The 10,690-nt window shown below is 49.4% G+C and overlaps 1 pseudogene; it reads left to right on the top strand.

Moving 5' to 3' along the window:
* Positions 1-10,365: 10,365 nt before the first annotated feature.
* LOC118603218 lies at positions 10,366-10,484 on the top strand (annotated as a pseudogene).
* The last annotated feature ends 206 nt before the right edge of the window (positions 10,485-10,690 follow it).

The following is a 10,690-nucleotide window of genomic DNA, read 5'->3' as shown; positions in this document are numbered from 1 at the left end:
CTGGGGAGGGCTGAATAATACGCTCGATGTGGAATACTCAGCCACATCCAGGAGCCTGTGTGTGGAGCTTAGGTCTGCTTTCTCCCCCCTCAGGAATGCACCAACGGTATTCTCTCAGGGGACCATAATGCCAGAGTAAGTAAATCCAGAGACTGGTTTATGTCGGGACTTGAGCCCACACTTTCATACCCAGCCCAAGGTAATCAATTATTCCAAGCCACTTTGGACAGTCCAGCTACCCACCTTCCCAGCTTCCCTTGCAGTTAGGGGAAGCAGAACGTGACGGAGCCGGCCAGAGAGGTCTGCTGGGGGCTTCTGGGGAGCCTTGCGCTTCTCGATGAAAAGGGGCGGATGCTACTGGCACCCCTTCTCCACTCCATTTTTCCTGTTCCGAAAACAGAGGTAAAATCTCGTGCTGTGGTGGCCGTCTCGTGACCAGGAAGTGACAGGCATGGTTAAGATGATGGGTGCAAAGGGAGAAGAGCCTGGTCCCTGACGACATTGTCAGGTCACCAAACCAACGCCGGAAACCCTCCATTCTGCACTTCTAGTTACATATGAAAAAGAAATACTCATCTGGCTACGGAACAGCTGGTTGGATTTTCTCCTTGCGGCCAAAGACTCACGCTGATGCTGATGAACAGCAGGCCAACGGAACAGAAGCCTATTAGAAATTATAAGTGCATTGTACTCAATGGGCAAGAGTAGGAATGTCCTCAGAAATAGGACCAGGACGATCGTCTAGCAATGCAGAGGAGGAACATTGGATCCATACCTCACTCCCCACACAAAAATAAATGTGCGTGTGTTAAAGAGGAGTAACAAATAAACCACAAAAACGCAGAGGAAAGCAAAAGGATGCATTTATAAACAGGAAGCAATCAATATAAAGCACAAAATGAACAGACTTATTTGGTGGTCGGGAGGGCCTGGTCAGCACGTGGCTTGTCATCCCATGCCAGCATGACCCGACCCCCTGCAGGAATGAACACTCGGCACACCTAATAACAGACTGTGAAAATATAGGAAGCAAAAACTGACAGCTAACGAGAGAAATTGGGTAGTTCTTCAATAACAGTTGGAGACTTTTAATACCTTACTCACGACAATGGCTAGACAACCAGACAGAAGATAAGGAAGCAAACAGAGGACGCGGGCAACACTTAAACCCACTAGATCTCACAGACACACACAGAACTCTCACCCAACACAACGGCATACGCGCCATTCCCAAGTGTGCGTGGGGCGTCTTGCGGGACAGACCATATGTTAGGCCATAGAGTAAGTCTCAGTAGATTTAAAAAGACAGATCGCTAAAATATCTTCTCCGATCACAATGGGATAAAGTTGGAAAACAATAACAGCAGTGAAACTGGAAAATTCACAAAATCGTGGCATTGAAACAACACACTCTCAAAGAATCGATGGATCGAAGGGGGAGAAAATCACGAGGTAAATGGGTTCTGAACTCAGTTTCTGAGTGTGTGTATGGGGCGGGGGAGTCTCCCCCACACCACCTGGTGACTCTCCTGCCCCAGCTGGGTGTCTTACTACTCAGCTCAACTCCAACCCCGTCTGCTCGGAGACAGCCTCAGATCCCACAGGTTAAGGGCTCAGTTCCACAAGACGGCCCAACCGTCAGACATCAGCCGCAAGTCCAGACTGTCACCTCATGGACTGAGCCTACTTTTTGTTCCTGGTGCCTGAAGGGGTGGGAAAAGTGGACACGTGAGTACCGATGGCCATCGCTGGCTCACATGATGGGGGACAAAGTAGAACGGAAGTCTGAGACCCAGAGCAAGAGAGTTCTTTATCTTTTTAAGAAAAAAAAAAATGTTCAAAGTACCCAAAATGTGTGCTGAGAGAGATACTGACTCGGAGCCACTGCGTGAGTTACAGATCAGCTACAGGTCCGGCGTCAGGAGGCAGGCGCTGGACAGCTTCTCCGAAGAAGCGATACATCAGAGGAGGAATTTTTAGAAATAGAACACCTGCTCGAGGTCAGGAAGAAAGCAGCGTAAGATGTCCCATTAGTCGAATCAAACTGTTTCAGACATTTCATCAGGAAAAGTTTTCCCTACTTAGAGATTCCTTTCGGTTTATAAATTTCTCTTGGAAAATGGAAAAGGTCTTCGAGGGTTCATTCTTTCGGCCATTTCCTACTCAAATTCCTCTCTGTGGTGGTCCATCTAAATGCAGAGACCCACGAGCATGGGACTTGATGGAGGTGGAGGAAGGTGGATCTCTCTGAAGCGGGGACATTTCACACGGCGAAACATCAAGGAATGAAAGTGGAAGAATTGAGCTGCCCTGGGGGTTTGGGGGTGCTCAGGATGTGGGGACAGGCAATGGGGGAGCAAAGTCCCAGAGGCTTGTAGGTTTCCTTATCGGGTTGTTTTGTTTTTTTTTTTAAGTTGTTTATAACAGGAAATAATAAAATGAACCAAAGTTGGAATTATGTTTTGACATTTCAAAATAACCACTAAGCATCATTGTCGATGGCCTTGAAGTTACTCTGAGAGTGTCATGACAACGTGACAAGAGAAGGGTTCGCTGGGAATAACCATGGCCACATCGGTGGAGCTGGAGCGTCTCTATTCGTCCCCACCCTGTGCGTGTGGCCGCTCTGACTTCCACCACCACGAGGCACCGTACACTTTCCATCCTTATGCGAAGTCCCGGGACCCGGCAGTTAGGAAACTTGCCTAACGTCTCTCAGATAGGGCAAGCGTTCGACCGCCATTTACCACCGTCCGAATCAATGTTCCTTTTCACACGCCTTATTGTCTTTCCACTTAGACATCAAGTTATCTGACTGTAAGGCACGAAGGCCTTCAATGTATTCATAGGGAAAAGATAGAATATCGATAGCAAAATGCAATTAGGCCGAAAACAGACTTATCGCTACGCTAACAAGCCCAGGGCGGCGGTGGGGAGGGTGGGGGGAGGTTGGTAACGTTTTTCAAATGCCGTTATTGTGAAATAAAGACATTACACGCAAAAAAAATCGAGAGTTTACCAGGCACAGACCCCAACCAAAAGACTTTTTAAAGGATTCACTTCAGAAAAAAAATCACATAAGGACAACTAAAACACATTTCAGAACTAAAGGAATGGGAGTCGTCTAGGAAGGGGGAAGGGAGGTCCGCGTGTTCGCATATGCGTAACACGTTTGTGTGCTTGGCGATCACATTCTGCTCTACGTGCATAAATGAGTGGAATGACACTCGGTTAATGACTAATATTAGTCGCCTAATATTAGTGGGTGACTGGCTGGGGGCCCGGGGTAGAAGGATTAGTTTTCCTTGTAAACCTCTTAGACTTTCTGGATTTTGAAACTTTTAAAGGTATTGCCTTGACACCCCCTCCAAAAATTGTTTCAACCCTATGCCTCTAAATCATTCTTGAGTCAATCGAGAAATCATAATAGAAATTTAAAAATAAATAGAACTGAATACTGGTGAAAATTCTGTCTTTCAGAGTATGTGAGGTGTAAATAAAACAGTGGTGGTAGGAAAATTTGTCACCAGAAATGCATGTGAGCAAGGAATAAAGGCAGAAACTGGATGAGCATTTCAGATGGGGTCACGAAGGACGGCGGCATCTCAGATGCGTGTCAAATATATCCATTAACCACTATTTTGAAAAATAATAATAGAGAAACGAACAAGCGTTTGCTTCTATTTCCTCAAGGGGTTTAGAGTCCTCAGAGACCAACTACACAATCACTGACTCCTGGTTAGAGAACAGAAGCTGGGAGCAGTTTGGAGAGGGGGTGGGGCGGGGGGGGCTCTGTGCCCCCAGCTCCTCCTGACCTCCGTTGTGGGCTCTCCAAAGGTGTCCCCACGCCGCATCCTGCGCTCAGCCGCCCCCGGGGGGAAGGGAGCATCAGCACAACGCTCCGGGGAAGGCCCTGAGAGACTCGGCGCGCGGGAATACAGTTAACCAGGCGGCTAACCAGGCGGTACGCATCGCTGGCCCCGAGGACACTTGGCATTCTGGAGGCAGGCAGCTCAAGCTGGGATGGAGACGTGAGGCAGCCCCAGCACGCTGGTTCCCTGGGAAACAGGGAGGAGAGGCTGATCCATCAGCGGGCGGAGGGCACCGCGGGGCGAAGGAGCCTGAGACCACAGCCAGGTGTCTGCAGCTCAGTCCGGTCCCCTGCCCAGGCCGGGCACGTCTGGGCAGGGGACCGGACTCAAACTCTCCCAGGCTTTGAGGGCTCAGGAGCACGGCCTAATCCCTTCCAAAGACCAGGGAGTGGGGCCTTCTCCCCCACCTGCCACACGGAGCACTTGGAAGGCAGAAGCCAGAAGGCTGGGCCACCAGAACCCAGTCCTGGCCCGGCAGAGGCAGGCACCGCTGTGCCGAGCCCTGGTGGTGATGTGCCCAGCATGTGCCCGGGGTACGAGCTCAGGGGGCACGAACGAGAGTATTTGAGGGAAGGATTGAGGAAACTTTGCAGGGAGCTGTGACTCACCAATAAGAATGAGGCGAGGACACTGGCCACCCCCCCAGGCCCACAGCCAGGGTGGCGGGTCCCAGGGTAGTGCCAGCTACAGAAGCAAATGCTCAAAGCGCATAAAGCGCAGAGAACAGCTTTCGAGCCCTTCCCAACCCATGTAACCCGCAATTCCGGCCTCGTGAAAACACAGGGCGATTGAGACACGCTCAAAGAATAGAGAAAAATACACTTCGTAATTTACGGGACAGACAAAACCGCACATAAAAGGTTCCTTTAAGTCCTGAATTTAAAATTTACACTAGTTCTAAAAAGTACGCATTTGCAAGTATTTTCACTCGAGAATATTACAAAAACCATTTCCCCCAGGACTTAAAGATTCCGATTTTGAATTACAGAAGGTAAAGTGGAAGAAGCTGCTGTTTGAAAATTAGAATAAATGTCAACCGAATGGCACAAACAGCAGAGCCATGATTTTATGGGCAAAACAGATTTCTTAAAGCAGTATCAAAAGCCTTGAGTTGAGTCATTACTTTGAATATCCTAATTTCAAAGAAATTCGCCTCCTCTTTGCCAAAACACTTTGTTTGCATTGTCAGAGAGCAGGAGCCAAGAACACTTGACAACAAGCATGGTATTAAGCACATTTCTTTTTTTGTTATTTGATGTCTACAGATCTGCCAAGTAGACCATCAGCAAACTGGTGGGGCGATTCTCACCACCAGTCATGGTCAGAGCCAGGGCTGGGGCTGGGGTCTCCGTCCCAGTACCAGGTAGGGGGTCGGCATGCACATCTCCAGACAGCTTGAGGGGGAGGGGTCTCTCCACCAGCAGGAACAGTTTGCTGGTCAGCCAGCAGGTCACTGCCACAGAGATAAGGTGTCCCCTGCAGAAACACCCTGGCCAAAAGGCACTGTCCCCATGCCTTTTGAAAGAAACTCCAGGTCGCCACTCTCCCCCGACCACCCACAGAGGACGCTGACTCCTGAGAGGACCGCTGTGACGGAGAGGGTGTCTTGTTGGGGCGCGGAGTGAATTCGAGGGTTCGGAGTTGGCGCCTCCGTTTCGACAGGAATTCTTATCTCGCTGCTCAGGGTGCGAACTGGGATCTCAGTCTGGAGACTAGTTCGGCCTTATCTGGAATAACAAATATGCACATGTCCTCGTTCCTCAGTTCCCCACACGGATCTGTCCCCTAGAGATGGCCACACACACACGTGCGCGCGCGCACACACACGTATGCACACACAAATATTTATGTTTTAGTGAAAACCTTGGAGACATCCAGAGTGCCCACCAATAGAAGCACGGGCGCAGAAGTGATGGTATGCTCGCACAGTGGAATACCAGACTGCCAGGCAAACGAATTAACCGAAGCTGCCTCGACATGGACAAACCTCAGAGATGTGATGCCCAGCGGAAAACGCGCATCGCTTAAACGTACCGCGGAATGCTGTTTCTATAAAACTCAAAACTGGATACTGTTCATGAGGATGTCATGTGGAGTAAAGGTCGCACCTTGCCCAGGATGGATAATACTAGCAGGAAGGAGAATCACCTGGCGGGGGGAGGGACAGATGACAGGTAGGGGTCTCACAGGGGCTTCAGGGAAAGTCGTAATGTGGTGTCTGAGGCCAGGTGGTCGTACAGGGACATTTATTATATTATTCTTGCTACTTCTTTTTGTACGCTTGAAATTTTTCATTAAAAAAAAAAAATTCAAACATGTACAAACCTCCCAAATGTCCCAAAAGGCCCATTACCAGATAAATAGATAATGTGATTTGGTTCAAATGGACTTGGGATTGTTTTAATCGGGCGTATTAAGACACACAGACTCTGAAATGATTGTCATGAAAAGAGAAGTTTATACTCGCGAATTCATAGAAAACGGGAGGCCAGACACACCAGACAGGGCCGTGTGGGGAAGCAGCAGGGTCGGGCAGAGGCGGAAGACGGAAGAGCGTGGCCCGGAGCCTCTCCTGGGGTTTCTGTGGGGCGGGGCGGGGGAAGGTAGAGGGGGGAATGGCACAGCAGGGTACGCACCCCGAGTAGGCTTCGTTTAGGGTTGGATACTTTGAATGATTTTGCTGGGCTCTGGGCTATAGTGGCGGGCCTCAGCCATCCGGCACCTGGTCCTGGGGTGATTTAGGGCAGTGGGAATGCTGGCTTGGTGTGTGGGAGTCTGATAAAGGAGAAGGCTGAGGACATGGGCCCTGAATCGGTGGTTTGTATATCAAAGGTGCATTCAAGACGGGGTGGAGGGGAGACAGGCATTTTCGACCTCTAGGAATTAGCTAGTTCTGTAAGAGATAGACTTCCCAGGATCAAGGACCCATGTGCCAGAGTATCAAGAACACAGAAAATAAGAAAATATAGTCAGTACAGTGATATAGACATATGATGGAATTTTACTCAGCCTTAAAAAGAGAGGAAATCCTGACACGTGTTACAATATGCATGAACCTGGAGGACATGATGCCGAGTGAAATAAGCCAGTCGCGAAAAGACGAATGCTGTACCATTCCACTTACGTGAGGTCCCTAAAGCAGTCAAGTCCATAGGGACAGAAAGTAGGGAGTGGGTACCAGGGCCTGGGGACGGGAGGAATGGACAGTTGCTGTTTAATGGGCATAGAGTTTCTGTTAAGGATGACGAGAATGTTCTGGAGATGGGCTGCGGTTGTACAATGCTGTGAATGTATCAAATGCTACTGAATGGTTAAATTGGTAAATATAATGTCACATATATTTTATCACAAAAAAAAAAGAAGGAAAAAAACCACTAAATGTTAAAAAGACGTCTTTCATATTCATAAATGTATGTGATTCTTCTTGGTTATTTTCAGCTCACTCTTTTACATGTGACCAAGATATTTTCCGAGATGACTAAAATTTTCAGAACATATTGGCTAAAACACATGGATAAAACAAAACCAAACAACAGTGATTTGCTAGGCTTATTCCTAAGGTGGGGGTAACCCACCTGATCCAGGATCCCAGAAACAGAGGCTGAGGTTGTGGTACCTTTTTCTGAACAGGGAAACTTCCCGACACCGGGTGAGGACATGCCGTCACTTAACAGCTCCGGGGAACACATCCGCACAGACGCATGAAGCATCGGCTTGAGTCCGTCTTACCCACGCCAACTGCACGTCAGGGCGGGGGACAGTGAGGTGGGCTCAGGCCTGGCTGCTGCCCTCGGGGACAAAAGGACATGACGTAGATTTGCCAAGAAGTGCTCTAGAAGAGCCGAATGCGTCCAGAGCCGAAAGGGCAGGTACACGGGGCGTGGAGGGAACCCAGAGAAGAAATCCGTGATCGCCAGGTGGGAGGGCCGGGGCGCCCGCGACGGGGGGGCGTTTCGAAGGACTCCTGAGATGTGGCTGCTGCTGGGATCAGCAGTCGACAACGGGGACAGGGAGGCTCGCTAACTGGGTCACGCCGCATCGGGGCCGGAACACTGGCAGAGCCTGTTCGGGGAGCGTAAACTGCTAGGTGTGCACAGAGCATAGGATATCTTGGTGAGGGGTGAAGCTGGGCACATCGGCGGGGGCCCCAGTCCCCAGCTAAGGCGCCTGGGTTCCGTTGGGGTGTAATGCGAGCCGATGAGCAAGCAGTGCTGTCCTCTGTCAGGCAAGGAGGAAAGAGGCCGAGGGGCCAACAGTGGACGAACCCCACAAAATCACACAGAGAGACATTCCCAGAGAGAGAGAGAGGTTCGAGTTCACAGGACAGGGTACACAGAGGTGTGGCCGCAGAGGTCAGAGACAGCCCTCCGAGGAAGCAATGAGCGCGTCAGGGGCTTCAGCACGACCGGAAATGGACGGAGGGGGAGAAGCGAGCATATGCCAGGGCCCCATGGCAGGATGGGGCCTGGGGCATTCTGGGAGTCAGAGAGGGAGTGTGGCTGGAGCAGAACGAGAGAGAGAGGGTGGAGCGGTATGCAGGGCCCTTGAATTAAAGATGCACCATCTTTTATCTGACCCGTTGCCTCTGGATGGCCCCATGGCTCCAGCTACCAGCCTCACCTAGCGACTCCCCTATGTGTACCTGCAGCCCAGGCCCCAAACTCACACCAACTGTCCGCCTGGGATGTCTAATGGGCCTCTCAGACATAACGGGTGCCATCCTCGACCTTCCCTGGGTCTTCCTCCATCTCAACGAAGGCAGCATCGTCGCCCGGCTGCAGGTAACCTGTGCGCGCTCCTCGATGCCTCTCTTCCCCCTCACTCCTTGTTCTGAACACGCTCAGTGCTCACCCACATCTGCTCAGACTCTCTTTACCGTGTGCCCCTCCTCCAGCTGCTGCCTGCTCGCCACCTTCTCCAGCTCCTGGAGCCGCTTTAACTGAGCACCCCTGGGATCACTCCTGGTCGGGTTCCTCCCAGGTCTCCTGGCAGCACTTCTGGAAGGAACCCTCTGCCCATGAGTTCCCATCTCACAGTCTGCATCTGCGAGAACCCGATCTAAATGTCCCCCGTCCAAGCCATTACCAAGTCCCGTGGTCCCTCTCCATGCTCCACATCTCCATGGCCACCCCCTCATGCAGGGAACAGCTAGTTCCAAAGTGAACAAGGGCAATGGCCTCTGAACTGGCCCCCTTGACTTCTCCCTGACCTCCTCTTCGCCCCCACCACAGTCTCTACCCGAATCATGTCACCACCCAAGGAAAGTCATCCTTTCCTCAAGGGTCAAACATGAGAATCTGCTCAGCTGCCTCTGGTAGCCTCACCTCCACCAGGACCCAGGCCGACCTGTTGCGGTCACTGCCCTGCACCTGGCAAGGATGAATTGCCCTGGCACTGACTTTAACTAGCTGTGTGACCTTAGGCAAGTGGCTAAGCCTCTCTGTGCCTAGAGTTGCTCATTTGTAAAATGGGTTTATTAAAACTTTCTTCAAGAGTTGTCGGAGGAATGTAAAGGACTTAGAATAGTATTATTTATTATTTACACAGAGTAAATAATAAATATTAGCCAGGCTTCATTCATTTAATTCACGAAGCAAAAATGCACAGAGAGCCTGCTATGGGATAGGCACCGTGCTGGATGCTTGGGATGTCCCACGTCACATCACCAGTCCAAACTGTGTTCCCTCGGATAGGATCCAACGAGAAAAACACAACGCAACGTCTCTGGTATTCCTGTCCAAAATGCATAAGCTGACTCCAGTCCAAAGGCAACATCAACAAGTCCTACCAGAGGGACAGTCTATGAAACGGCTGGCCCTAACTCTTCAAAAGTGGCAGGGTCGTGAACGTCAAGGAGAGACTCAGAAACCGTCACAGACTGAAGTGGACTAAGGAGGCAGGACTCCGACCGAAATACAGTTTGTGGTCCTGGACTGGATCTGATGGCTATAAAAGACATTATTGGGAAATTGCCAGACCTTGAATGCGGGGGGGGGGGGGGCGGGTTCCGTTGATTAGACGGTGATAGTGGATGAGTGTCAACATCCTGATTTTGACGTTGCATTGTGGTTGTGGAGAAGAATGTTCTCGTCTGTCGGAAAAATGCAGTAAAGTATTTAAAATAATGGGACATCAGATTGGCAATATATTCAAGGATGATTCGGTGGGGAACAAGCCATTCATATTGTTCTTACGATTTTCTATGAGTACGAAATCATTTAAAAATTAAAAATATCTTTTGCATTAAAAATAAGAGGGATGATAAGCAAAGAAATTGGTAAATATGTGGGTAAATCCAAATATTGACTACGAAACAATAATAATAATAATGTCTAATTTTAACAGTTAAAAAAAGACAGGCTGAAAGACCAGACAGCAGTATACAAATTGGATGAGTTAGGGTAGGATTTATGGTATTCTAAGGCCCTCGATAGCTAAGAAGAGTGAGATATTCATTAAAATTAAACTTTGTTAATTTATAAATACATATTAAGTCTAGGGCCATGCCACCCTGAACAAGCCTGATCCCATCTGATCTTTGAAACTAAGCAGGGTCGGGCCTGGTTAGTAGTTGAATGGGAGACCACCTAGGAAGACCAGGTGCCGTAGGCGTAAAAATGAAAAAATAAGGGATTGTAAGCTGACAAGGTCCTTGCAATCTGTGAGGTCAACCAAGGGTCGCATTGCTTAAAAAAATAAATAAATAAAAGCCTCACAAACCCCATCCTCTAAACATAATCCAAAACAGCAAGAATAATTAATACAGAGATGATCAAAAAATATTTACAACTTTGAAATTAAGAGACACATTGGTAGCT

Source organism: Rousettus aegyptiacus, unplaced genomic scaffold (genome assembly GCF_014176215.1).
Source record: "Rousettus aegyptiacus isolate mRouAeg1 unplaced genomic scaffold, mRouAeg1.p scaffold_m13_p_5, whole genome shotgun sequence".
Lineage (NCBI taxonomy): Eukaryota > Metazoa > Chordata > Mammalia > Chiroptera > Pteropodidae > Rousettus > Rousettus aegyptiacus.
The sequence above is the reverse complement of the archived record's forward strand: the minus strand, read 5'-3'. Positions and strand labels throughout refer to the sequence as shown.